The 26,886-nt window shown below is 42.3% G+C and overlaps 1 protein-coding gene and 1 non-coding gene across 6 annotated transcripts in view; both read right to left on the bottom strand.

Annotated features, from left to right (window-relative positions):
• Positions 1–18,619, bottom strand: part of LOC121543135 (semaphorin-6D) — a 136,913-nt gene extending 118,294 nt beyond the window's left edge. For 3 of the 5 annotated variants that reach the window (XM_045215881.1, XM_045215880.1, XM_045215877.1), the window contains exon 1: positions 18,421–18,619. The gene's annotated coding sequence lies outside the window, so the exon portion shown is untranslated. Of the gene's footprint in view, positions 1–18,003; positions 18,025–18,258; positions 18,335–18,420 lie in introns of those variants that run through there. The other 2 variants (XM_045215878.1, XM_045215879.1) reach the window with 2 other exon arrangements.
• Positions 18,620–21,169: 2,550 nt separating this feature from the next.
• On the bottom strand, positions 21,170–21,245 carry trnaa-cgc. Its single transcript has one exon. It is a non-coding gene; the product is annotated as a tRNA-Ala (tRNA).
• Between the last annotated feature and the right edge of the window lie 5,641 nt (positions 21,246–26,886).

Consider the following 26,886-nt stretch of genomic DNA (forward strand, 5'->3'; position numbering starts at 1 on the left):
CCGCTGTCATGCAGCAATTAATATATTGTGAAGCAGGGTTCCCATCTAGTACATAAAGTTCCTTTAGAACACAGACAATTATATTAACGAGTGGACTATTTCTTAAAAACAAGATGCAGCAGGTCAATAATATGAGAAGGCGATATGTACCAACCCTGCATAATAATTATGTATCTAATCTCCCGAGTGGCGCAGTGGTCTAAGGCACTGCATCGCAGTGCTAACTGTGCCCATGAGATCCTGGTTCGAATCCAGGCTCTGTCGTAGCCGGCCGCGACGGGGAGACCCATGGGCGGCGCACAATTGGCCCAGTGTCGTCCAGGGTAGGGGAGGGAATGGCCGGCAGGGATGTAGCTCAGTTGGTAGAGCATGGCATTTGCAACGCAAGGGTTGTGGGTTCGATTCCAGTATAACAAATAAAAATGTATGCACTCACTAACTGTAAGTCGCTCTGGATAAGAGCGTCTGCTAAATGACTAAAATGTAAATGTGTCTGTGAACTTTTTCCTCGCCGTCAAAATTGCAAAAACATTGTCCTCTATAAATAGTTTAGGGAATTTTCTATGCTCCCTGACTGACTACATTTTGTTTCGGTGATTATTAGCGAGCTGGACAGTCAAGAAACTGTATGAATGAAGGGCTATTATCATTTCTACACAGTTGGTTTAAGTCATTTTAAAGTATATTGAGTTTGCCCCCCCCCAAAAAAAAAATATATTATAAAATAATATTTTTTTACTCAAACCATCCGCGGGCTGGATTCGTATGTTTGATACCCCTGCTCTATACTATAGCCAAAGAAAGACCTAAACAACCAATAAAATGGCAATGTACTCTGGAAATAACAAGAGCAGCAATGGACTATTGAAGTAGTCAACTCTGGTCAGTAAAAAAAAAGCAAGACATTTAAAATGTCCTGTGCTTAAAGAAGAAATTCCATTTACTAACGAAGCAGAAGAGGACAAGTTTCTTTGCAGGTTCTTCTCTATTCAGAGAAAGGAAGTTAACAAAAGTGCACTTAGTTTACATTGATAATGGGCAGATTATGAAGAAAATCTGTTGACAAATCCTAGAGAGTTGGAGCTGGCCAAATCACAGGGCATCTCAGAACACAATCTGTTCTGGCAATCTGCTTCAAGAGAATTAGGCTTCACTTTGCCAGTTCCCCTTTCAGCACAGAGTGGTTTGAGAAAGCTTCTTTGAATTCTCCACTCTGACAATATGGCAGAGATCTTTCAAACAATGAAAAAGAACAATCTGTGGGTTTCGTAAGTGATTTTGTTCCTCTGGATAGCCTGACACCTAGATTTAGGTCCAATTTTTTAAATGATGCTTCATGTTGTGAATTTATAGCATATTATGAGGGTTATCCAAGTCCTTGGCCACAAAAATGTACACTACAGAAATCCCAAATCACGACAAGGCCTTGCTTAACATGAGGGCCATCAATCACAATTAACATTTTGGAAACACTCTAACCTGGTCATTGTTCTGGAAAATTCCTTCTGCCAGTCGATTCAGCAGAGCCTCAAGAAAGTGCATCCCCCCCCCCTAATGCAGCAGCTATTTATAGTTAGACTGAACTTGGTCGGTCAAAATCATCTATGATTGAACGTTTTTGGGGCCATGATTAGAGACCATTGACCTAGATCCAACACTAGGTCCTTATCTATTCTAGACAAAGCTAATTGTGACAAATGGTCAAGGTCGGGTATGTGACCTAGTTCTCCAAAAACCCAGCAGGTAGTTCAACCTGTAAAGACTTGTTAAAAAAAGAAGCCCCTGGATAAAAATAAATAAAAAATGACCTGCTGGCAGCCACATGCGAACGCTGGTTCAGTTAAGGTTAAGGCGAACAGACTCTCCATCTTATTTCTTCTCCATTGTCTCAAATTCTATAATAGCTCTGTTTATTTGTACTTTGTTCTATTTTCACTCTGCCCCCAGTATGAGTGAAAAAGGCCAAGAGCACAAAGAGAGAAAATCTAAACTGTAGCGTATCAATAACAGCCTATTTGTGGATTGCGTGATATGCGTGGGCTTCTGGCCAATATACTATTGTTTTGCAATTTTTTGGTCTGTAGCAAAATGTTGATCGATGAATGCTGGTACTTGCCATCTGTAAGAGCTGTAATAGATCAGTTCAGAATTCAAAGCACAGCCTGGGGAAGAACAACACAAAATACTAACTTATTCAACGCTTGTGTGCAGTGGAAACCAAATTCCATTTCAAGTTCAACAGAAAAACATTATTACCAAGGCACTAAAAGGTCCCAAACTTCAAAATGCTCCCAAATGCCCAGTAGATTCATTTATGAGGGTAGGGCTATGTGTTTTATTTTCCTTCAGGAAAGAGGGGAAGGTTGCACAGTTTAATCAACACCACAGATCAATAAGCCACCTGTTAGGATCATGCTCGTACTATCTGATTGGTGCACTGCGATCAACTCGTCAATGCAATTTCAAAAGATATTTGGCTGGAGTAAGGGAAAAGGCAAGCATCTGCCTGGTTCAGTAAGCTTCCAAGGCTCTTAACATATTGAATGTGGAGAACAATCTTATTTTCCTTAAAAAATAAGAAACTTGCCTCACTCTAAAAGTATGATACCCAAGCCAAGGCAGCATAAGAGTAGCATAAGACCTAAAAACACCTAAAAAAGGAAAAACAGAAATGTAAATTGGAAGGAAAAAATATCTGAGAGGGCTTTGAGATAACGGTGCCAGCATAATCTCTTCTGATTGGGTAACGTGAGTAGAGGGGAATGATTCCACCACCAGAGCTAAGGCAACAAAACTGGCCAGCCTGGGCTTCCTCTAAACTCTGAGTTAACATATAAACACCATTACACAATCCACTGCTCGTAATCACAACTTGGTAGTTAATCAAGTACAACTCTGGCCGCTGAAACATTTTACAGGATTTTTGTTTGCAACTTTATTCTACTCTTTTCAGAAGCTTCAATATATGGTTGGAAGGACAAACAAGCAGCTCACACACTTGCATGTTAACATGTGTTGACATGCGCATGTGCAATTCTGCATCGATTCTGAATATGGATCTTCAACAGTGAGATACCACATCATCTCCAAAGAAACCAGAAAATCTCCATTAAGCAAAATAACACAAATGACAACAACCACAGATCTCAGATCTCGCCAAGTGGAGGGAGAGATGAAGGATAGGGTTGGAGGTTAGTAGAGGACAGATTTCTTCTAAACCCTGTGTCCTCTCCACTGACCTTGCAGCAGTTTGATTAATCACAGAGACTAAGGCGGGAAGACTTAGCTGCTCATTATCCCGGATGAAGCCCCTGGGTGCAGGATCAGGACCAGGGCTTGGCATTAAGATATTGGGATCATCTACAGCTGTGGACCACCATGTCACTGCGGGTGGTGCCCACTGTCCAACCCCCCCTCAGTGTAGTACTGTGGGTCAGTGTAGTGCTGTGGGTCAGTGAGATCGAAAGCACAAGGAGCACACACACAGTCCAGCAGAAGGGAGAGGCATGTTGTGACCACTCGTCTCTCGCCATTCCTTCACCACATTCCCATACGCTACATCTTAACAGTGGGTAGGGGTAAAAGACTTGACCCCCCTCACATGGCCCCCTTCCCCAGACAGCCACAAAGAAAATCAATCCGTATTCAGGTCAAGCCACAACTCCACCTTAACTCCTGACCCCTGACCTCACCCGGCTCTCCTCAGACCATGACAGGGGTTTGTCTGTGCTGCCTGTTTCAGGCTTTAACAAAGTCCTTGTGTGAAGGGGAGGAGCAGCGGTCTAACCCTGTCAAGGCCAACACAATCACTCCAGCGGAGGAGTTCAAGGTGGTCTGACCCACACCTGACCTGAAACCATGGCGACAACCTCAGCCAATGATTTTCCAGTCAAACCCCCACCGCCACAGAGAGCGTCTGAGAAACAGTCCAGAATATGCTCATGTTTCAGGGGTGGCACTGGATGACTTTTCATTTATTTAAATTATCTTTGCTCTAGTTTCACTCTATCTACAACAATGTGACATAGCATAGTCTAATCTGGAAGTCTGAACAACCCTGCTGCTGGTATAACTGGGGACCAGTGGGAGGTTATTAGCATAGCATAATTACACTGGGGAAAGATCCATGGAACAATATTGTGGACACCAGGGAGCAAGACATAGCCCACAATTTGCCATTGTTCTCCTTCCCCCTTTCTTAACCTATTGGTATTGGAGAATAATGCCGGAATTCAGACTGTTAGTTTAACTGATGGTGAATTTAGTATAATAATAACCAGGCCGTGAACACAGTGAATCTGATTAGCAACCCTGTGCTGACACCTCACCATCCTTCCCCCCGTGGGGTATTATCATGCTAATCCAAAAGAGAAAAAAATACATTTGACTGAATGGAAAATATAGTAGGAGGCAGGGACCTCGGAAGCCAAGTGAACACAATGCCTGCGCATTCAGCCTAGTCTGCCAAGGCGAGCGGGTAGACAAATGGACATAGACATAATGCTAGCTGGTTAATTAAAAGAACATAATTAAAAAGGTCTTCTGTGTGAATGGTCGCCTCAATGCAATCGCTGACCCGAGTGTCCGATACATGTTCCTCAGAGCTCAGTCAGTCTCTCTCCATTACCGACTCCATTAGCACCTCAGAAGTGTTCCTACTGAGAAGAGGGAAAGACGAAATTGGACAAACTACGGGAGAAGTGGGGGGCCTGGCTAGTTAGATGAGACATGATTTCCATTAGCCTGGTCAGGTAATGGCACATCGAACTCCCTCATCTCAAATAACTTTTCTTATCACTTCTTCAAATCAGACAAACGTCTTGAGATTCTTTTTGTTAGAACATTTTGGTGACCATCTAATAGTCACAGACACTGACTGTGATTATAGTAGTAGGTATGGGAACCATGTTTAGTGTGTGACAGTGGGGGGGGTAGGGGTCATTTCCACTGTAGTGGCTATTTGGGTCCTTTCAAATTAGGTGACTAACGATATACCCTGTTTACTGTGCTTGCTCTCTCTCAATCATGAGGTATTAAAGCAATATCAGGCTCTGCAGTTGGAGACTTGTTTACCTTGAGTTGTTTTTCAGGGAGAGTGTCGAGGCAGAGCGATAATGTGGGAAAGGAATAAAGGAGGATCAAATGAAGCCGCCTAGGATGCACTGGACAGGAGAAAGACAACCTGTGGGAGTGTGTATGTGTATGTCAACACAAATATGTTTACTGTATCTGTGTAAAAGACGAAACACATGGTAAACATTGTAACAGCCGTTATAACACACAAAACACCCACCACGCACACGCAAGCACGCACACGCACGCACGCACACCTGCGTGGATGAGTCACCACATGGTTAACTGACACAGACCCGTGGAATGGGACGATAGCAGTGAGAAGGGGGGGGAGGCAATTGTACACACCCTGGCCGGGTGCCCAGGGTAGAATTATATGACACTAACCCCCTGGACCTCTCCCCCCCCACAGACCAGTTTAAAAATAACTGATTCAGCCGAAAGGGTCTGGAGTTCTGAGAAACCCAGGAAAATAACCGTGCTAGTAGTCTGTTACTGAACTAATCTTGCACCTCGTCCAAACCAAACGACTGATATCATTATCACCACCCAGAGATGTAGACCTATACTGTAAAAACCAGCACATACACCCACACTCACACATGCACACATACACATCGAAGTTAAACAAAGCGAAGACTAGCAGAGACTTGAATGCGATCCATTGTCACCCATACATGTACAGTACATGCTACAAGTCTTGATCGACTCCGGCTAAGTTTCCAGTAACAAGGTCGAACAAGACTGCTATTTATGGATAGTTGGGAAATTGGATGCAGGGTTTTGAACAAGCTAATAAAAACCCAATTGGCAGTATGCATGTCATATTACACCAACGTGTGACAGACTAGCATATTTATTTTTCAATAGTCGCATGATACCATTCCAAAAAAATTAATAAGCGGTTTAATCAAAACACTTTGTGTAAATGAATACCAGTCACCTTTTGAGTGCGTGCAGAGCCTGAATTGGGTATGATGAGGCATTACTGCATGAAGCAACGGCTTTAAGGGGGGAAAACAATCTTATCTTAGGTTTTTAATTTCCTGCTTCATTTCACGTTTCGGGCCCATAAAAATCCTAATTTCCAAAAATTGCAATAAGCTACTTTGAGACATGATCATAACTCAGAATAAATTCTGCAGTAGCTAAACTCTAAATAGATTTTTTTGCACATGCAGTTATTGCTTTACGGTATAGGCTATATCTGTGATAAGACAATAACTGTGCCACAGATATGAAGAACAAAGACTAATAGGGGTAAATTCCGACCAAAGTTACGCGTGTGCGTAAACGGAACGTAATTTCCTTTTTATGCACTTTTCTCTCTACGCGTATTCTGACGTTACGCATGAGAATATCATGCTATTCAGCCACTATTCGTTTGGGGTAGAGATCGAAGAAATGAAGGTGTGGCGGAGGTGTCCACAGTGTATTCTGACCTTGACTTAATTCCGTCATAATTCCAACACCTTTACGCGCAATGAAATGATGAATAAGGTCGAGCAACCTGTCAGTTCCAAGTGGAACAATATCTTTATTTTTCCCCCCGATAGAAATAACACCATTCTCCAAGCACTGAAATTTACACATTTACAGAGCTATTTGAGTAATCTGTTTGGATAAGGGAATTGTACATATAAATTACAATTGTTTTAGATCTATTTTATCTTATGATCGCTGGAGAGAAATGTGAAACCAGTCATATTTCAGCAAACTGAAAAGCATGTCAACATGACAGGTATTTCGGGCTCTTTTCCAAAGTGAAGTTTAAATATTTAAACCTTACCTTCATAATTTACTACATTCGCACACACTGTATATATATTTTCTGTTGTATTTTTGACTTTGTTTTGTTTACCCCATATGTAACTCTGTTGTTGTTTTTAATCACACTGCTTTGCTTTATCTTGGCCAGGTCGCAGTTGTAAATGAGAACTTGTTCTCAACTGGCTTACCTGGTTAAATAAAGGTGAAATAAATACAATAAAAATAAATAAATAAATTGCTGTGCCGTTATTCAGTATTCTAAATTGTAGGCCTATGGCTTCATAATTTGTGGGGATGAAATTTGGAGACCCAAGCCGAGGCTGTAGCCTATGGAAACCTGTGCGCACTGACAGTAGCGGCGAACCTACCGAGTTGATGTATGCACTCCAGAATGATTTAATGATATGGCCGGACTTCTCCGTATATATCAGTAGCCACCATCAGTAATATCCACATAAATAGGCCTGCTGTGCCTTCAGAAAGTATTCACACCCCTTGACTTTTTCTAAATGTTGTTGTGTTACATCCTGAATTTTAAAATGGATTAAATTGAGATCATGTGTCACTGGCCTCTACACACACACACACACACACAATACCCCATAATATCAACGTTTTTAGAAATGTATTAAAAAATGTTAAACAAAAGTCTTGAGTCAATAAGTATTCAAACCCTTTGTTATGGTAAGCCTAAATAAGTTCAGGAGTAGAAATGTGCTTAACAAGTCACATAAGTTGCACGGACTCACTATGTGCAATAATAATAATAATAATAAGTGTTTAAGATGATTTTTTAACGACAACCTCATCTCTGTACACCACATATACAATTATCTGTAAGGTCACTCAGTCAAGCAGTGAATTTCAAAAACAGGTTCAACCACAAAGACCAGGGAGGTTTTCCAGTGCTTCGCAAAGAACGGGAGCTATTGGTTAGATGGGTAAAAAATGTAAAAAGCAGACGCTGAATATCCCTTTGAGCATGGTGAAGTTATTAATTACACTTTGGATGGTGTATCAACACACCCAGTCACTAAAAAGATACAGGCGTCCTTCCTAACTCATTTGCCGGAGAGGAAGGAAACCGCTCAGGGATTTCACCATCAGGCCAATGCTGACTTTAAAACAGTTACAGAGTTTAAATGGCTGTGATAGGAGAAAACTGAGGATGGATCAACAACATTGTAGTTACTCCACAATACTAACCTAAATGACAGAGTGAAAAGAAGGAAGCCTGTATAGAATACAAACATTCCAAAACATGTATCCTGTTTGCAATAAGGCACTAAAGTAGAACTGTAAAACATTTCCTGAATACAAAGCGTTATGTTTGGGGCAAATCCAACACAACACGTCAGTGAGTATCACTCCTCATATATTCAAGCATGGTGGTGGCTGCATCATGTTATGGGTATGCTTGTCATTGACAAGGACTAAGGAGTTTTTTTAGGATAAAAAGAAACTGAATAGAGCCAAGCAGGCAAAATCCTAGAGGAAAACCTGGTTCAGTCTGCTTTCCAACAGACATTGGGAGACACATTCACCTTTCAGCAGGACAATAACCTATAACACAAGGACACATATATACTGGAGTTGCTTACCAAGACAACATTGATTGTTCCTATGTGGCCTAGTTACAGTTTTGACTTAAATTGGCTTGAAAATCTATGGCAAGACTTGAAAATGGCTGTCTAGCAATGATCAACAACCAACTTGAGAGAGCTTGAAGAACTTTTACAAGAACGCAAATATTGTACAATCCAGGTGTGCAAAGCTCTTTGAAACTTACCCAGAAAGACTCACAGCTGTAATCGCTGCGAAAGGTGATTCTAACATGTATTGACTCAGGGGGTTGAATAGTTCTCTAAATCAAGATATATTAGTGTTTTATTTTTTATACATTTTTTACAAATATGACACATTTTGCATTCTTCCCTTACATTGTTAGTTTACCTTTCTTTCCTCTGTCAAGTTCGTGTGGTTGTTCCTGAGGGTCACTAGCAGTAGTGTTTTACATTAGGCTAACATATTACAAGTTGTGCAATCATTTGGGACATGTAGCCTATTTGAATCATTATGGAACCCAGACCATACATAGCAGTTTAAACCTGGAGCCTTGCGCACGGTTCATGTCATCATTGTCATCACAGTTCCGGGATTAGTGAGGATTATTAGGGTCGATTTATAGGACTACTGTTCAACCCCTATTGTACCCATTTCTCACCTTCCAATATTTCATCGATTCAACAATTGAATATGGAAACTTTCATGAAACTTTCATGATGAATCAAACCGCTGTTGACTCCAATGCTTCCCACAGTTTGTGTCAAGTTGGCTGGTAGTGGATCTCTACTCTGAATAGCTCATTCCATCTCATCCCACAGATGCTCAATTGGATTGAGATCTGGTGACTGGGCAGGCCACTGCAGTAAACGGAATTGACCGTCATGCTCTTGGAACCATTCCTGGACAATCCTAGCCTTGTGGCATGAGGCTTTATCCTGCTGAAAAAATTGAAGGGATGCACCTGATTGGCAATGATGTTCAGATATCCTGTGACATTCAAATGTTGCTCCACTTTATCAAGGGGCACAATATGTGCCATGAAAACACACTCCACACCATCACAACCAGCCTACAATGTTGACACGCGGCATGATGGATGCATGTACTCGTTTTTTTTTTCTTCCATGCCCTAGTCCTCCCATCAGCATTAAACAGCAGGAACCGGGATTCATCAGACCAGGCGATGTTTTTCCAATTTCCCAGTGTTCAGTATTTTCTCTACTTAGCCCACCGCAGTTTCTTGTTTTTTGCTGGAAGAAGTGGAACTCTGTAAGATCGTCGGCTGCCATACCACATTCGTGTCAAGGTACGATGAGTTGTGCAGTCTTTTATTGGTCTTTGGGCACCAATGTTGTACTGGACTGTTATAGTTGACTAACTGTAGCCCGTCTGTCGCTCTGCAAATTTTGTGTCAGCCGCCTTTGTCCTCTTTCATCAATTACCCATTTTTCGACCACTGGCCTGCCGTTGACTGGATGTCCTTTGAGTGGGGGACCATTCTGGATGCACACGGGAAACTGTTGAGCATGAAAAACCCAGCAGTTGCAGTTCTTGACACACTCAAACTGGTACGCCTGGCACCTACTACCATACCCCGTTCAAAGGCACTTAGATCTTGTGTCTTGCCCATTCACCCACTGAATGGCACAGATACACAATCCATGTCTCAATTGTCTCAAGGCTTAAAAATCCTTCTGTAATCTGTCTCCTCCCCTTTATCTACACTGATTGAAGTGTATTTAACAGATTACATCAATAAAGGATCATAGCTTTCACTGGACAGTCTATGTCATGGAAAGAGCATGTACACTGAGTGTATATTTACATTTTAGTCATTTAGCAGACGCTCTTATCCAGAGCGACTTACAGTTAGTGAGTGCATACATTTTTCATACTGGCCCCCCGTGGGAAACGAACCCACAACCCTGGCGTTGCAAGCGCCATGCTCTACCAACTGAGCTACAGGAGGCCAATGTTTTGTACACTCTGTCGAGAAAATTATAATTAAAGGAACACTATTTAAAGGGATGGCTTTAGGTAAATGTACTGAAAACGTTATTGAATGAAAACTCCACAAGAAAATCTGTTGGCCAGCAAGTGGGAGGGTTTTCAGAGATTTAATTTGATTTATTCAGCGCCTGCAAGGGAACCACAGCTGCTAAGCCCGTTACGCACCTGCATAAGGTAAGTCTGAATACCAACTACTGAGAAGTGCCTAGGAAATGCATGCGTAAGAAAGGCGTACATTTCCTAAGTCTGAATCGGGCCCTAAATGCATAAGGATTACATGTATTATGTGGCATGAATGATGGATTTTAAGATGATCAAATTACATTTTTGTTGATGTTATTCTCCTACTTCCTCTGCCTATTTCCCAATCTCTCTCGCTCTCTCCCTCTTTTACTAACGTCCTCCTCTCACACATTTTCTCTCTGCAGAACATGTCTTTCCTGCATGCTAAGTAATTGTGGGTCGATTTCCAAGAACAACACATTCCAGCATGCTCCCACATTTAAATTCCTGGAACATGGTTAGTAGATAATTTTTCTAGCAGATTCGGTTTTGTACTTTAATTTTAGCCTAAAAATAAATAACAAATACATATTTTGAAATCATACAGAAACTAGGTGGTTTTCAGCTATAGTCAAATCCTTTCCATGATCACAAAAATAGACTATACAAAAACGGTATGAATGCGCCACCAGAAACAAAATCAACTTAAACCCAATAAGGATTGTGGACAGAGCTAAGCCCAAACACCAGCGAATCCAAAGTAAACATTCAGCGAAGTGAAGGGACGCATTGCTTCAGTTTCAGCATGAGCAGCTAATCAATGAGACAGGATGTAGGGGGGCTGCCCTCATTATGAAGTGATTAAGCGATAATTTGGAACACAAACCACTGCACCTTTAGCCCCACTAAGACTGCACCAATCAATAATGTGTATGTATGGCCAGCAGCAATTTACGAGAGGGCTTGTTTCGTTAACTTGTATTCTATGAGAAGATGAGCAATGTAGTTACAAAATTGTGGCAAAATGTTGCTTCCTGCATTAAGTAACCAATGAGAAAGTGTTTTGATTCAAATTTACTGATACCTATTGGTACTGTATTCATATAATAGTATCTCAATGCCTGAATATTGCCATATAGGCCCTTGAGTTTGTTATGGTACATTGGGGGCTCTGGGGGATTGTGGGTATCGTCGTTAAATTAGAGTTTAAAAAAGGCAATGGTCTTAGTCATCGCTCAGTAATCTCAGTGATGAGGAGACTCAATATGTAAATGAGGAAGTAGCTACCTCCTCAGATGAAATATGCATGAAAGGGGAAGAAGTTTCATCTCAACACAATGTATTTCTTCTCCAAAACTCTTCTCCCTTACCAGCCCTGAGGGTACCGAGCAAAATCTTCCCGTCACACTAATCAAACAGCTGTGTGTGTGTGGCCAATCTCTTTGGAGGAAGACAAAAGGTAGTGGAATCTACAAGGATTACTCAAATGCAGATTGAAGCACCTTCCCAAATCACAGAATTACAAACAAACATAGACAAGCCACTCTGACAGCATGATTGACATACTAATAGAACACAAATAAAGTAGGATTAATAAACATTTTTCACATACAAAGACTATTTTAAGGGTTGGGAAACCTTTACTGACCCGAATACATAAATATGATACTCTCTGCTGACACAGGGGTTTACAGGTTATATTCCCCTGTAATTGCTGGAACCCTTCCACTTCAGTTCATGGAGCTTAACCAGACAGTTACCCAGCATTCTCGGCCCGTGGCTGCTGCGGGTTAGCTGAGCAGCCTAAGACCATGTTTGACAAGGGGTTAAAACTGCTGAAAAACGCTTTATAAAACCACAGGAAGACAGCCAGACTGGAAAGGAGGACCGAGGCCTGTCACTTGTCCAGAGTGTGGTCTGCAACCTTTTTTTCATTCTACCCTTTGGTTGAACTCAGCTCTTTTTCCTCCCAAATTTACACACTCATCAGCTCTGGTATAATTACCCATAATGTGCTAACCGCGGCGGTGTGACAGGAGGGCAGCCATCGCTCGCCTGTTTTTAGAATCAGAGCTAATTACTGCCCTGTCAAGGACTCTCTTTAAATGACTGCTACTGATGTGGCTAATAGGATAAAACAGTGTCAATATTGAACACAGTCAATTAAATCAGACATTTATTTTGGGCATCCAGGTCCTGGTGTGAGTGCTGAAATGAACACAGTAAAAAAAATAAAAGACGTTTTGAAAAGATGTAATATTCAAACCAATCATAGATTTTGCATTAAATCATGCGCAATCTATGATGACCAAATACAGTGAAACTTAGTATTGTGATGAGGACTCAGTAAAACAAGCTTCTGCATTGTGAAGAGCAAACAGCTGAAATACAGTACAGTACATTCCCCCTACTGGTCCCAGACAATGATTGACGACCCCCTTCAGCTGCCATGCCAAAGCCACGAGGCAGAAATTCTCACTTTCCTCAACCCTCCATTTGTAATGCTTGATGCAACATGTTAATGTGATTTTCTCCCACTGTCCGTTGGTGGGGCCAGACCTAAAGGCCAAGGCCTGGTGGTCTCAGCAGATAACTGGAACAAGCCTGTCCCGTGTCAGCCTTGGGTTATGGATGATGGGGAGGCTCTGGAGCTGACAGGTAATAATTCACTCCCCAGGGTTCCGGGACCCGTCGCTGAACAGAGGCAGGCAGGCAGGGAGGGTGGGTGGAAGAGTACGCGGCCTTGCAACCCCCTCCTTTCCTTACTTTCCCCACTTCCCACTCCCCCCACCTCCCCACCTAAGTCAGATGTGGGTTTCCCATTGGCTGCCCAGTTACCATGGGTAACAAACTACCATCAATATGAAATATGAGGTGCCACAGTCCAGTGCTTCTCTCAGGTGCAGGGCCAAACAAAGTCCCATATGCTGGGGGTGGGAGGCGAAGATTAACTGTTGCTTCTTCAAGCCAAACACAGTCACACTGCCCATTTTCTAAACTCCAGCAGCCCTCCAGAGCCGTAGGTAGTACTTCAGAGTCACCTCAGACAGATGGTTACTGTCAATGCTCCACACTTACAATGCTTTAAAAAAGATACTATAATAGTCATATTGATCTCAAAATGGAAGTTAACACAGAAGGGACGGATTGCAGTAATTTAGCCACTGCAATTGATATGTGCCAGGGCGTCTGGCCTCTCAGTTTCCCAACCGAAACCATTCAATATAGTATAATGGATAGTATTATGGTACCACAGTCTTCTGCGGAAGACAGTTGCCTCCTAAGACAGTTGCTTCTCTAAACAGTACAGTAACTTGAGTCTGGGCCAGTTCTGAAGTGTGTTGGAACAGTTGGAGACACAGGAGAGTTGGATGAGGGAATATCTGCATCACAGGGTGACCGTGGGCTGGGAGGTATAGGCTGTACTGTACGTCCCACAGGACCAGAGTCCTGGGCCCCTGGGACGGAGCCTATTTCTGCCCTCATTACCCCGCGGACCATTAGGGAGGCACAGCCATCCACATGTCACAGCCCAGCACAGCCCTGCAGCAGACCTCCCGTCATTTAATACAAAAACTACAGCGCCATCGGAAATTGGAAATAAAATTACACCCTGGTCTAAATGCACCATTAGCCATGCTAACCGAGCGCCGGCTCTTTCAGGGCTGAAATGAGAACCGGACAGCATGCAATTTGGGAGCCGACGGAGAGGGAATGGGCCGCCGACACTCGCCTCTCTCAGCTCCAGTCATCCACCAGCCGGCAAGACCTGAGTTACTTATTGAATGGGGTTGGGTAATAAGAAAGCGGAGGTGTGTGTTTATGTGGGTAGGAAATGAGAGAGGAGAGAGAGAGAGAAGAGAGCGAGAGCGATAAAAAGAGAGTTCAGAGGGGGCATACTGGTTGGTTAGGAGTTACAAATAATATGATAAACATATTATTCAAAAATGATAAATCCAGAAAAAGCAACAAACCAGTGGGATATTCCAACTCTGTTGAAGGGAAGCAATATCACCACTTGTTGATTAGGCCATGACATCTAAACCACCTATAACCTGAGGACGAAGCACCTAACCCTGAGGACAAAGCACCAGTGAACAAATATGATACCAACTGCAACTTTGATTTCCTTTTTAATATGTAAAAGTTGGGGGTGAATATTGTTTTTCATAAAATACCTGCGGCAAGAAACATTTAAAAAGGAGAAAAACAACCTTGCTTGTACTGTAAGATAATCATACCCTGGAGCTGGTGAGTTTTGCACCAAATTAACATGAATATTTAAATTCCATCTAAACTTTGGAATATAGACACAGTAATCACACATCAACATCACCGACATTATTGTGGAGGGGAAACACAGTGGCAATAAAGATTTGTCTTTATGTTAGTTGTGCATGCTGCCAGTGGCGTCATGCCCATAGAGGGCACAAAGGCACGTGCCCCCCAGCAAGTGGTTGCTTCCAAGGAGCACGGAGCAAAGAGATGCCTAGGCAGGACACTATACTCTGGTGCGTGTAGTATCGTCAGTGGAGGAGAGAGTGTAGAGTGACACACAGCGTTTTATTTGATTTTAGCTGCCGGTGCTGGGCAGGAGGTATGTTTGGAAATGAATGTGATCAAGCTATGTAGCCTATTGATTTCTTCTTCATGAATAAATAAAACAAAACATTTATGTTGTTTGTCTGTAATACTAGCCACCTAGTAATTTTATGAAGTTGTCTTTAGCTAGCCAGCTAGATAGATTCCCAATCTCCCACCCTCATAACTAGCTACCAAGCCATTTCAGGCTATCAATCAAGTTAGATTAGCTTGTCTAACCTGCCTGCTGGCAAGGTTGCTAGACTTTAGAAAAGCAAGCAATTACTAAATGTACTGAATAAGACTTACATTCCTTTCAATCCTTTACCCTGATTTGAGCAGAGATGCATTTTTTATTTTTTTAAGAACCACCTGTCAGGAGGATACTGACAGCTCAAGGGGTATGCTTAAATCCCCCCCGTCCCTCCCTCCCTTTCTACACACATACTTCATGCCATACTTTCATCAAGATATTTGACTTGCAGATATACAGTGAGGGAAAAAAGTATTTGAGCCCATGCTGATTTTGTACGTTTGCCCACTGACAAAGAAATTATCAGTCTATAATTTTAAATGGTAGGTTTATTTGAACAGTGAGAGACAGAATAACAACAAGAAAATCCAGAAAAACGCATGTCAAAAATGTTATAAATTGATTTGCATTTTAAATGATGGAAATAAGTATTTGACCCCCTCTCAATCAGAAATATTTCTGGCTCCCAGGTGTCTTTTATACAGGTAACAAGCTGAGATTAGGAGCACACTCTTAAAGGGAGTGCTCCTAATCTCAGATCAATCAGATCCCAAACTCTCCACCATGGCCAAGACCAAAGAGCTCTCCAAGGATGTCAGGGACAAGATTGTAGACCTACACAAGGCTGGAATGGGCTACAAGACCATCGCCAAGCAGCTTGGTGAGAAGGTGACAACAGTTGGTGCGATTATTCGCAAATGGAAGAGACACAAAAGGACTGTCAATCTCCCTTGGCCTGGGGCTCCATGCAAGATCTCACCTCGTGGAGTTGCAATGATCATGAGAACGGTGAGGAATCAGCCCAGAACTACACGGGAGGATCTTGTCAATGATCTCAAGGCAGCTGGGACCATAGTCACCAAGAAAACAATTGGTTACACACTACGCCGTGATGGACTGAAATCCTGCAGCGCCTGCAAGGTCCCCCTGCTCAAGAAAGCACATATATAGGCCTGTCTGAAGTTTGCCAATGAACATCTGAATGATTCAGAGGGGAACTGGGTGAAAAGTGTTGTGGTCACATGAGACCAAAATCGAGCTCTTTGGCATCAACTCAACTCGCCGTGTTTGGAGGAGGAGGAATGTTGCCTATGACCCCAAGAACACCATCCCCACCGTCAAACATGGAGGTGGAAACATTATGCTTTGGGGGTGTTTTTCTGCTAAGGGGACAGGACAACTTCACTGCATCAAAGGGACGAATGACGGGGCCATGTACCATCAAATCTTGGGTGAGAACCTCCTTCCCTCAGCCAGGGCATTGAAAATGGGTCGTGGATGGGTATTCCAGCATGACAATGACCCAAAACACACGGCCAAGGCAACAAAGGAGTGTCTCAAGAAGAAGCACATTAAGGTCCTGGAGTGGCCTAGCCAGTCTCCAGTCCTTAATCCCATAGAAAATCTGTGGAGGGAGCTGAAGGTTCGAGTTGCCAAACGTCAGCCTCAAAACCTTAATGACTTGAAGAAGATCTGCAAAGAGGAGTGGGACAAAATCCCTCCTGAGATGTGTGCAAACCTGGTGGCCAACTACAAGAAACGTCTGACCTCTGATTGCTAACAAGGGTTTTGCCACCAAGTACTAAGTCATGTTTTGCAGAGGGGTCAAATACTTATTTCCCTCATTAAAATGCAAATCAATTCATAAACATTTTGACATGTGTTTTTCTGGATTTTTGTTGTTGTTATTCTGTGTCTCACTGTTCAAATAAACCTACCATTAAAATGATAGACTGATCATGTCTTTGTCAGTGGGCAAACGTACAAAATCAGCAGGGGATCAAATACTTTTTTCCCTCACCATAAGCCTACTAAAAGGTTCTCTCTGTTGGGCATAGCTGAGAGTGGTTCTAAAGACCATAAAAATATAGCCTATTTTTGTCTCCATCCAAGTCTGTAGGCTACACACAGACTGTCACCCAGACCTGTACCTTCAATGTGCTCCCATCCGGACCTATTCTCGCTACTTCCACACAATATTGGCTATTATATTTTGGCTAGAGTTTATCAAAACGCATAAAAACTGCATGAAAAAACGAATATCAACATGTAGCGAGAATCACTTTTATTGATAGCCTCTAGCTGTCTTTTCAGACTATAAATATAGCATCAGTGCACAAACTCAAAAACCATAAAACAATTTAAGAATCAAGTTTATCAGCCTAAACATACAATCAAAGGCATCATCATTTGTTTCATTGCATTAGGACAGATAACCAGCAGGACACGGGCTGCAAATTCAAAGTTATCCACAACTAAAATCACCCAATGCGCATTTTAATTAAGCAGCTGTCAAAATGACAAGAAATTGCTATATAATGTAAAGCTGGTGAACCAAATAAGGTAAATCTAGGCCTACAACAAGTTTTTGTCACACCACACAAAGGACTGCGCGCATTCGATTCTGTGAAATCACCCAACTTTATACATCTAGGCGGACGCAGCTATGCATTTCAACTGACTCTTTAACTGGCAACAATTTTCTACAAACGCGATCTTGTATTCACACTGTTCAAATGGCCCAGTGAGATTCTATGACAGCGTTTGAAAGACATGTATGGTTGCAGGTCTATTATATAGCCTATTCAAGTCTCATTTTAATTTCTGTAAACTATAGCCTACACAAAAATACACACAGACGTCCGTCTGCACAACGACAAAACACAGTCATATCGCCTATCCAAAAACGGATGGAATATTCCTAGTATACAATTTTTTCATATTTCTTTGCTGACAAATGCTCTTACCCCATGCATTTAGCTGAAAAGACGATCGAGCTGTAGCCGATGGTTTAGGAAAGGGTTAACCCTGGTACACGTTTTGGTTTTTGCCCTAGCACTACACAGCTGATTCAAATAACCAACTCTTTTTCAAGCGTTGATTATTTGAATCCGCTGTGTAATACTAGGTCAAAAATCAAAACAGGGGGGCTGGAGGTAGGTGGTCTAAACTTGCCAAACATGTTATGAGTGGTAGGCCTTCCTATAAGAAACGTTACCTACTTAGAACTAGAAGACGACATCGTTTTGTTTTGAATAGCCCAATGTCCTCTATGTACTATGTAGATCCTGGGGCAAACTTCTCCAAATGCGCAAGTTAAATGTTGGTGCAGCAACCGAGGCAGTCGGCTACTGAAGGAGAAAGTGTCGTAGTAGAATTCTTACCTTTTTCTTTCGTTGACAACAATTGGATTCTTGCAGGACAGAGGCCAGTGTTACAGAAGCGTTGAGACAAGATTAGTTATTTTTTCCAAAAAGGCTTGTATTCCCAGAGCGCGAAAGAGCGTCCCTCGTCATGACAGAGACCCACTCACGCTCGAGCTGGACTGCAATCACAACAGACTTCACCCAGCGAAGAGCAGAAGCGGAGAATACACGCCCTAATGTGTTGAATTGGCAGGCAGTCGGTCCAATGGCAGGTGAGGGATAGTACCAGACCTTGTTTGAGACGTTTTTTGTTTTGTTTTTTTTAACCTTGTTTGAGACGTGTTTTGTTCAAACCTTTTCGTTTGACTCCTCCCTCCACATCTCACCTTTGTCCAGTTGTTGGATGCCTACACATCTGGTGCCTACATATCTGGATCCTTGCAACCCGAGCCTGCAGCCAGTCTCTCGGCCAATGAGATTTCAGACAAGGGCATTTCAATTGAGATATGATTGAGCTTCTTTCTGAAGGGGGTTACTTTGCTCCAAATATAAGATCACTGAACAAAATACTTTCATTCTGTCAACAAGGTTCTCTGTTGCCTTCAGTTATTAATATTGTGGTCCAAATATTAAATTACATGGACCTAACTTACTCCATGTTTTGCTTATACATCCCTTTAATTACATGCATCATGCCATTATAATAGCATTTTCAGTTTTCACATTAAATATGTTTGTAATAGTGTCCTTTGTATTGTAATAATGGTTAAACAATGAAACTTTTCTTCTTCAGATTATCAACAAAAACAAGCTGAGCACTTAGTGTAGGCTTCCCAGAGCCAATAGCCTATGCATTTCATGGATGTTTTCAGTAGGCCTTTTAGGTTCAAAATGTATGCAGCCCAGCGTACAGTATGTCAAGGTGCTAAGTAGATTTGTCCTATCTATGTTGACAGGCAGGGAATTATGCCGGAGGAAGACAGAGCATAATGAGGGAACCGTAGAGTTAATTGGTGAAGGTAGTTATACTGTATGAAGCTATTGCTCCCTTACTGGGGGATTCTAATGAGATATCTGCATAGGAGAGCCTTGCTGATCATTATAAATGTTCCAACTGCAAATCACTGTCTAGTGGAGATAGTAATCATGTAGATAGACATGGATATACTACTGATTAAATAGCTAGTTATCTGTAATTTGTTATCTACCACAGATGTCAGCTGTTAATTATATTTTATAGCTTGCCAATCATTTTAGGTGAGTTTAGGGTCAATGCTGATAGATTTACTCCAGTAATTTCTCTTGGCAGTGAAATAGAGTCTGTGAGCCCAGCCAGTGAAATAGAGTCTGTGAGCCCAGCCAGTGAAATAGAGTCTGTGAGCCCAGCCAGTGAAATAGAGTCTGTGAGCCCAGCCAGTGAAATAGAGTCTGTGAGCCCAGCCAGTGAAATAGAGTGTGAGCCCGGCCATTGTGGTAAGGTGCCTTCAGGAGTAAGGAGAGGACAAGCTCCAAAGTCCACAATCTGAGTGGACACACTAAATCTCAGTAGGCGTGTGTTCAGTGTCAGCTTTGCCAGTAGGGGTTTCCTGGTTTTGGCAGTCTGAAATAAAAGAACTATTCCACTTCGTTTTCTCATTTTTAAGTTCAATAGGGCACCAGCTGAGTTTCATAAGAGTGTGTGGGTGGGTTAAAGAGATTCAATCAATGATACCATGCTATCTTGCCACACCATGGGCTTGCAGAAAACTGACACACTGTATTTCTCCTATGCCAACAAGCAAAAGAAAATAAACTAAATGCCAAGAAGCACTGGCTGTTGTCAAAAAGACAAGCATTCTAAAACTGGTCCAGCAACATATTTACTATTTTTTTTCTCACAATTGCATTGCAGTGAGCCAATGGGTGCTAAATGAGGAGAAAGCATGTGAGCCCATCAGCACAATAGCTTAATTCATCTAGACTTGTTAGTCCATGGGAATGACTAGAGGTCAGAAGTAAAAGTAAAAGGTAAAGCATCTTGTATAATGCTGATAATGATACTCCGAAAGGACACTGTGTTTGCATGCTGTGAGGACTGAACACCTAAGGGTCTTCAGATCTGCCAAGGAACAATGCCATTTGAGTGTCAACTCTGTCGTTAACAGGAAATGGGTGTTATGCCAGCTAGCTTATACTGTCCAGAGCATATGAGAGCAGTGCAAATGGACTTGGATTCTCTCTCTCTCTCTCTCTCTCTCTCTCTCTCTCTCTACACCTCCAGCGCCTGGCCTCAGACAGCTTACTGCTGGTCTGGGTCTGTCACAAGACATCCTCTCCACACTGTTTACACACACTGAAACAAATAGACTCATGAACTAATACACGTGAACATGTATGTTTTTAATTTATACATAGGAAAATATGCTCATGCATGCCGGCACACACATACGGAGTATATATAACACATCCTGTTAACACAGGATATACCCTGTTTGTAACACATGACAGGAACATACACACGCACACACACTCCAATCAATCCTTCTGTGGACGTCATGCCTTGCTGTGTGAGTGTCATCATCTTCTCCTGTGCATCATGTGCTCACCCTTCCAGGAGCCTGGTTGCAGTAAACAGCAAGGGACATTGTTGTCAGAGTAGGGAGTGAAAACAAGGGGAAAAGACTCTTATCTTTCCTCGTTTACATTTTCACATTTTAGTCATTTAGCAGACGCTCTTATCCAGAGCGACTTACAGTTAGTAAGTGCATGCATTTTTCTTTTTTCATACTGGTCCCCCGTGGGAAACGAACCCACAACCCTGGCGTTGCGAACGCCATGCTCTACCATCTGAGCTACACGGGACCTCGTTTGTGTCCAATCATCAGAAAAGAGCCAAAACTTATAGTGTCTGTCACAAATATAATTATTTTCTCCAGATTTTTCAAGTGAACATGAGCTAAATGAATGTAGTATAAGGCCAAACATCTTCACAAACTCACTATTTTGAGTGTTTACCTACAGAATGCAGTGGTGTAAAGTACTTACGTAAAAGTCCTACTTAAGTAGTTTTTAGGGGTATCTGTACTTAATATTTATATTTTGACTACTTTTACTTCACTACATTCCTAAGGAAAATAATGTACTTTTACTCCATACAGTCGTGGTCAAAAGTTTTGAGAATGACACAAATATTAATTTTCACAAAGTCTGCTGCCTCAGTTTTTATGATGTCAATTTGCATATACTCCAGAATGTTATGAAGAGTGATCAGATGAATTGCAATTAATTGCAAAGTCCCTCTTTGCCATGAAAATGAACTTAATCCCCAAAAAACATTTCCACTGCATTTCAGCCCTGCCACAAAAGGACCAGCTGACATCATGTCAGTGATTCTCTCGTTAACACAGGTGAGAGTGTTGACGAGGACAAGGCTGGAGATCACTCTGTCATGCTGATTGAGTTAGAATAACAGACTGGAAGCTTGAAAAGGAGGGTGGTGCTTGAAATCATTGTTCTTCCTCTGTTAACCATGGTTTCCTGCAAGGAAAAACGTGCCATCATCATTGCTTTGCACAAAAAGGGCTTCACAGGCAAAGACTTTTGGAGGATGGCCTGGTGTCAAGAAGGGCAGCGAGGAAGCCACTTCTCTCCAGGAAAAACATCAGGGACAGACTGATATTCTGCAAAAGGTACAGGGATTGGACTGCTGAGGACTGGGGTAAAGTCATTTTCTCTGATGAATACCCTTTCCGATTGTTTGGGGCAAGGGTTTAGCTATCTTGGAATTAAGAACAAATCCCAAAAGTTTATTTTCAATAATCTAATTTCTTCTTAACTATTTGCTTAAGGAGAAACATAAGAAATAGCGCAAGAACATTTCCAATAACCTTTTTGAGGAATAGCAACTTTGCTTAACTTTCTTCATAAGTCTTTAGTTAAGGACAAAATGGCAGTTAAGAATACATTTCTTCTTAAGAAGGTTTTGTGAATCTGTGCCCTGGGCCCAGGCCGGGGTTTGGGGTTTTAGAAGTCAATGAGAGAAGTGAAAAATTATTCCTTGGCTGTTAATTTTCTCGAAATCTAAAGGCACAACCTAGATTCGAAACAACGTCTTAACTGTCATGTTATTACTCCAACCTCATGAAAGTGACAAACTGACAGGTCAAAACCAACTTTATATCGAAGGAGTGCCTTTGATTTTACGGCCTGCACATGCGCAGCTCGGTGCGAGACGACTGTTAGACCCAATGACTTGTTTCTACACATGAGCTTAGCTAGCCAACGTCACCATGACATCACCTACACGTGTGATCGGGAATTTCTATTGGAGAAGCAGTTTTAGACTATCTTCATACTGTACTGTCTTTGTCTGCACATGCAGAAATCGCTCTGCCATTTCCTGGTTGCACAAATTTCATTTTATCTGACAAAACAAGCAGTCATCATGTAGAGAATCATTGTACCATCTAAACCGCTGTGAAATATTGTATTTTCAGCTGTTTGAATCTGGTGTACAAAACTGAAAGTAAAATATGCAAAAACAAAAAATGTATGAATGGATACGGGAAGCATAGAAATAGCACACATAGAATATATCTACCGCTTCTTAGACATGCTTTCAATGAGAATGAAAGATCTATAACTCACATTTCTATGTGAATTTGGTCAGCCGCCCAAGTTACATATCGTAGCTTAAAAATAAGGAATTTGAAATGATTTATACTTTTACTTTTGATACTTAACGTAATTGCTAAAATATGCTTAACTTATAAAGTATATTTAAAACCAAATACTTTTAGACTTTTACTCAAGTAAAAGTGACTTTCAGTTTTACTAGTGTCATTTTCTATTAAGGTATCTTTACTTTTACTCAAGTATGACAATTGGGTACTTTTTCCACCACTGACAGAATGACGTACGTATTGAGGTCTTTGGATATCATTTTGCCTGCTCAAAAACCGATGTGATAGCTGTGAACAATCACAATGATCCAGCATTGGACAACAATAGAAAACTATTTGGATTGGAAGCACATAGCTTGTCATGTTACACTCATATAACTGGGTTATCATCACATGTTCTCTCACTGATTATTTCGCTGAGTAAACATCTCTGGAAAATTGTGGTCCCATCCTAATGTCCAATTAATTTGCTGAAAAAGCAAATTAGAGGAAAGCAACCAAAAATGTTATTTTGGGGAGAAAAGCACAATGAGAGAATTTGACAATAATCTTAGTAAAAAGTATAATGCCAATTATGCCATTATTGATAGAATAGAATAGATGGATACAAACTGAGGATATGGGATGATCTCTGAAATGTCAATGCTTCAGAAAAACATTCACTTTGCAGCCAAGAGCCAATTTACGGCTAGAGGTAGAACAGGGATTATAAACCCAGCATCAAGCCTTTTTGTGGCAGAATAGCCAAGACCACCCTCCACACAGCACAATTACCTGGAGATGTAGGAAGAGTCAGGCCACTGAGGAGAGAGGAGAGGAGGGAGGAGGGGAGAATGAGTAACCAGCTCAGTAGGGACCTGTCTATTATTATGTCTCTAATAGTTGAGATTCATGTGACTTCACTCTACTGCCATTTATTTTGGGACCATTTAGAAAGTTACAATCGAAAGTGGGCAAAAGTTGTTGGCGCCTTTAGAGAAAATGACCTATTCATATTTGTTAAACCACCCACCCGCTCTGCTCACCACCATGATGGTAGCTGGCTCAGAGACAGAGGCTGGCAGAGGCTGGCCTGGCACAGAGGACGATGGAGCCGTCTCCATAGGGCATGTGAATAACAACTAGGGGGGATTTTTTTGGAGGTTGGTGAGAGGTTAGGTCAGATCAGTTGGGCTGCTGAGCCGTGCCGTGTGGGCGAGGGTCGTGGCTGGGTGAGCACCCTGGATTCCCTGCCCTGGGGTACTACTGGCCAGGCTCCGCTGCTAACTTTGGGCTGACCTTCGCCTGTCTGTTGGCTCCTCTGCTCTTTCACTGGTGGGCAGTTAAACGCTGAGTCATATTACAACACTAGCCTGAGACCCCTTGGCCCTGGGTGGATGAAGGGCGGTATTTTAAACAGATCAGATCACACCATCACGGCCCTCTGTGGTATTCGGTGAATAAATCTGGGCCTTTTAAAGATCGGTGATTACATGTTTTACTGGGTCCATCTGCCACGACTCAGGAATGGGGACTGGTTTAGTTCAGAGAAATTAAATAAAATCCTGCTTTTACTCAGCATAGTTTAATGGCTTACAATGTTGATGGCTTTTTGCGCTGCAGATGTCCTCCTGAGATGTCCTCCTGAGATATCCTGAGTCAGTTATTGGCCATGATATTAAAGCCTAATTCCTCCAACCTTCATTGTCTGTTTGTCTTGGAAAGGTTAGCTAAAAGCTCCTATTTGTATAGAACTAAGAGAAGTCCTTGCAGATGAGCAGGGGAAAGTGCTTCTTTTTTTATGTCAAGAGAACATCGTTTAATAATTTAGAGGACTCCATGGGATTTTACAAAAGATAAATGCCTCATACCCTACTACACTACAACATGACACTTTTCTCTACCGGCAGCAGCTAAACAGTAGGATGTTTACAGGGAGCAGACAGCAGGAAACAAACAGCAGTTGGTGTGGAATGAGAGAGAGGGCTGTAGATGGCATCGTTAGAGCAACAGTGGCTTGGGCTGGGAGCGGCTGGTGACATGGTGTTAATCAAACCAAGGTGGCAGTATGGGAGCAGGGGGAAAGAGGGGGGGGGGGGAGTTAGGGAGGGACGGAGGGTGATTAGTAAGAGGCAGGGCGTTGATGACCCATAACTCAGGAGGGCATTTCCCACTACCCACCCCATTCTAAGACTGTATATGTGTGTACGCACACACACACACACACACGTCTGGGTGTTTACCGCTCAGAGCCTGTCCTAAATAAGACTAATTAGACTGTCAGAGGGACAAGAGGGGGGCTATACCCCACCCCCCTCCTCCCCCCAGTGAAGTGACAGCAATTAATTTGGTTCTGAATGTGGCTGTGATAGCAGCCTCCCTCCTGGAGGTGACAGGCACACTGACACCTCACTGTACCCCAAGTCTGTTCTGTCGCCCGTAGTGTAAAACAACAATAACAACAACAACAACAATAAAGAGGGAGACTGGGAATGAGGCGTTCTAGGTGCCAACACCCCACAGACAGAAAATCTGTGCAATCTGACAAATGATCTGAAATTAGTGTAGCCTGCCAAATGATTATGAATGACCATACAGTAAATCTAACATAAATCCACACTGTTAAAACAGCTATCATAAAATCTGACAAATAGTCTAACGGCAGCATATTCAGACAAACTGAAATAATTGGATTCTAATTATAACATACTAAAAGATAAATGTAATCTCATCATCTAAAAAAGGTTGGCAGATGAAAACGGCTCTCACATCCACTAGTGTACAGTATCTTGACTGGTGCCCTATGCTACTGATCTCCTCTCAGTGCTCCATTGAGAGGCGCCGCACATATCTTTCCACCCTGTTGTACCTCTCGTCTCGTATAATACCTCAGTGACTGTATTACAGCGGGTGCCCTGTGTATCCTATATATCTGCATAACAATATGGGGGCTGTTATATTGCTGTGTAATTTCCATCAGATCCCTGACCTGATTCATCTAGCGAGTTCGCTGCTTTTCCATAATTGTCGTCCTTGTAACAATTACCTTGGGTGAAAGCGGGGCCGTTGCATGAGTCTAACACGTGTAGATAAAATAAAGGTTAGAGAGGAGAGAGGGAGAGAGGAGGGATGGAGAAAGAAATAGGGCAGGCCTACTGTTCATCTCAGCAGGCTCCATCATTGTAATGATAATCAATGCAATCCTACCACGTCCTTTAACTGTAATATTACATCCTAAGATGCAAGGTTTCAACGCAAAACAACAGTAAGACCTCACCCAGCATTCACACTCATACTATCTAAAGCGCTTGATGACTGAGAGCATGTAGCTTCCTGTCGAGGCATAATTCAATAATATCGACACAGCGACATGCTACGGCCGGTCGGCCACTCAATCCCCTGCTGCCCATTCTCCTCATTGGGAGATGAGAGATGGTGATTGCACTCTGTCACTTCCAGTTTTGCTCTCTGGAGAATTACAGAGGGCCAGCCAGATGTCTGCGTTTGATCAAATCAGACTCTCGCAATATCCCAGCGCCGCTGGCATTTGAATATTTCCGACATGATGAGGAGGAAAGGGAAGAGGAGTGTCAAAATGGTGACATTTCACTAGTGAAGGTGAAGTCCCTCTGCTCACAGCTTTCCTTTCAACTTTCCTGAGGGAATGAGGTGGGGAAGGTAGGAGATACATCATCCACCAGAACAGAAATCAGGTCAGGTAAAGCAGGTTTAACCATAACACTACTTCCACCTCCACCAACTTGCTAGATCCAGGAAGACAGCAAGTTGAGCCATGATCCCCTCACCTTCGCCTCCCTCTGGTACCCTGCTTTGGCCGGTAAGA

This window comes from Coregonus clupeaformis, unplaced genomic scaffold (genome assembly GCF_020615455.1).
Source record: "Coregonus clupeaformis isolate EN_2021a unplaced genomic scaffold, ASM2061545v1 scaf0543, whole genome shotgun sequence".
In the NCBI taxonomy this organism is placed as follows: Eukaryota; Metazoa; Chordata; class Actinopteri; order Salmoniformes; family Salmonidae; genus Coregonus; species Coregonus clupeaformis.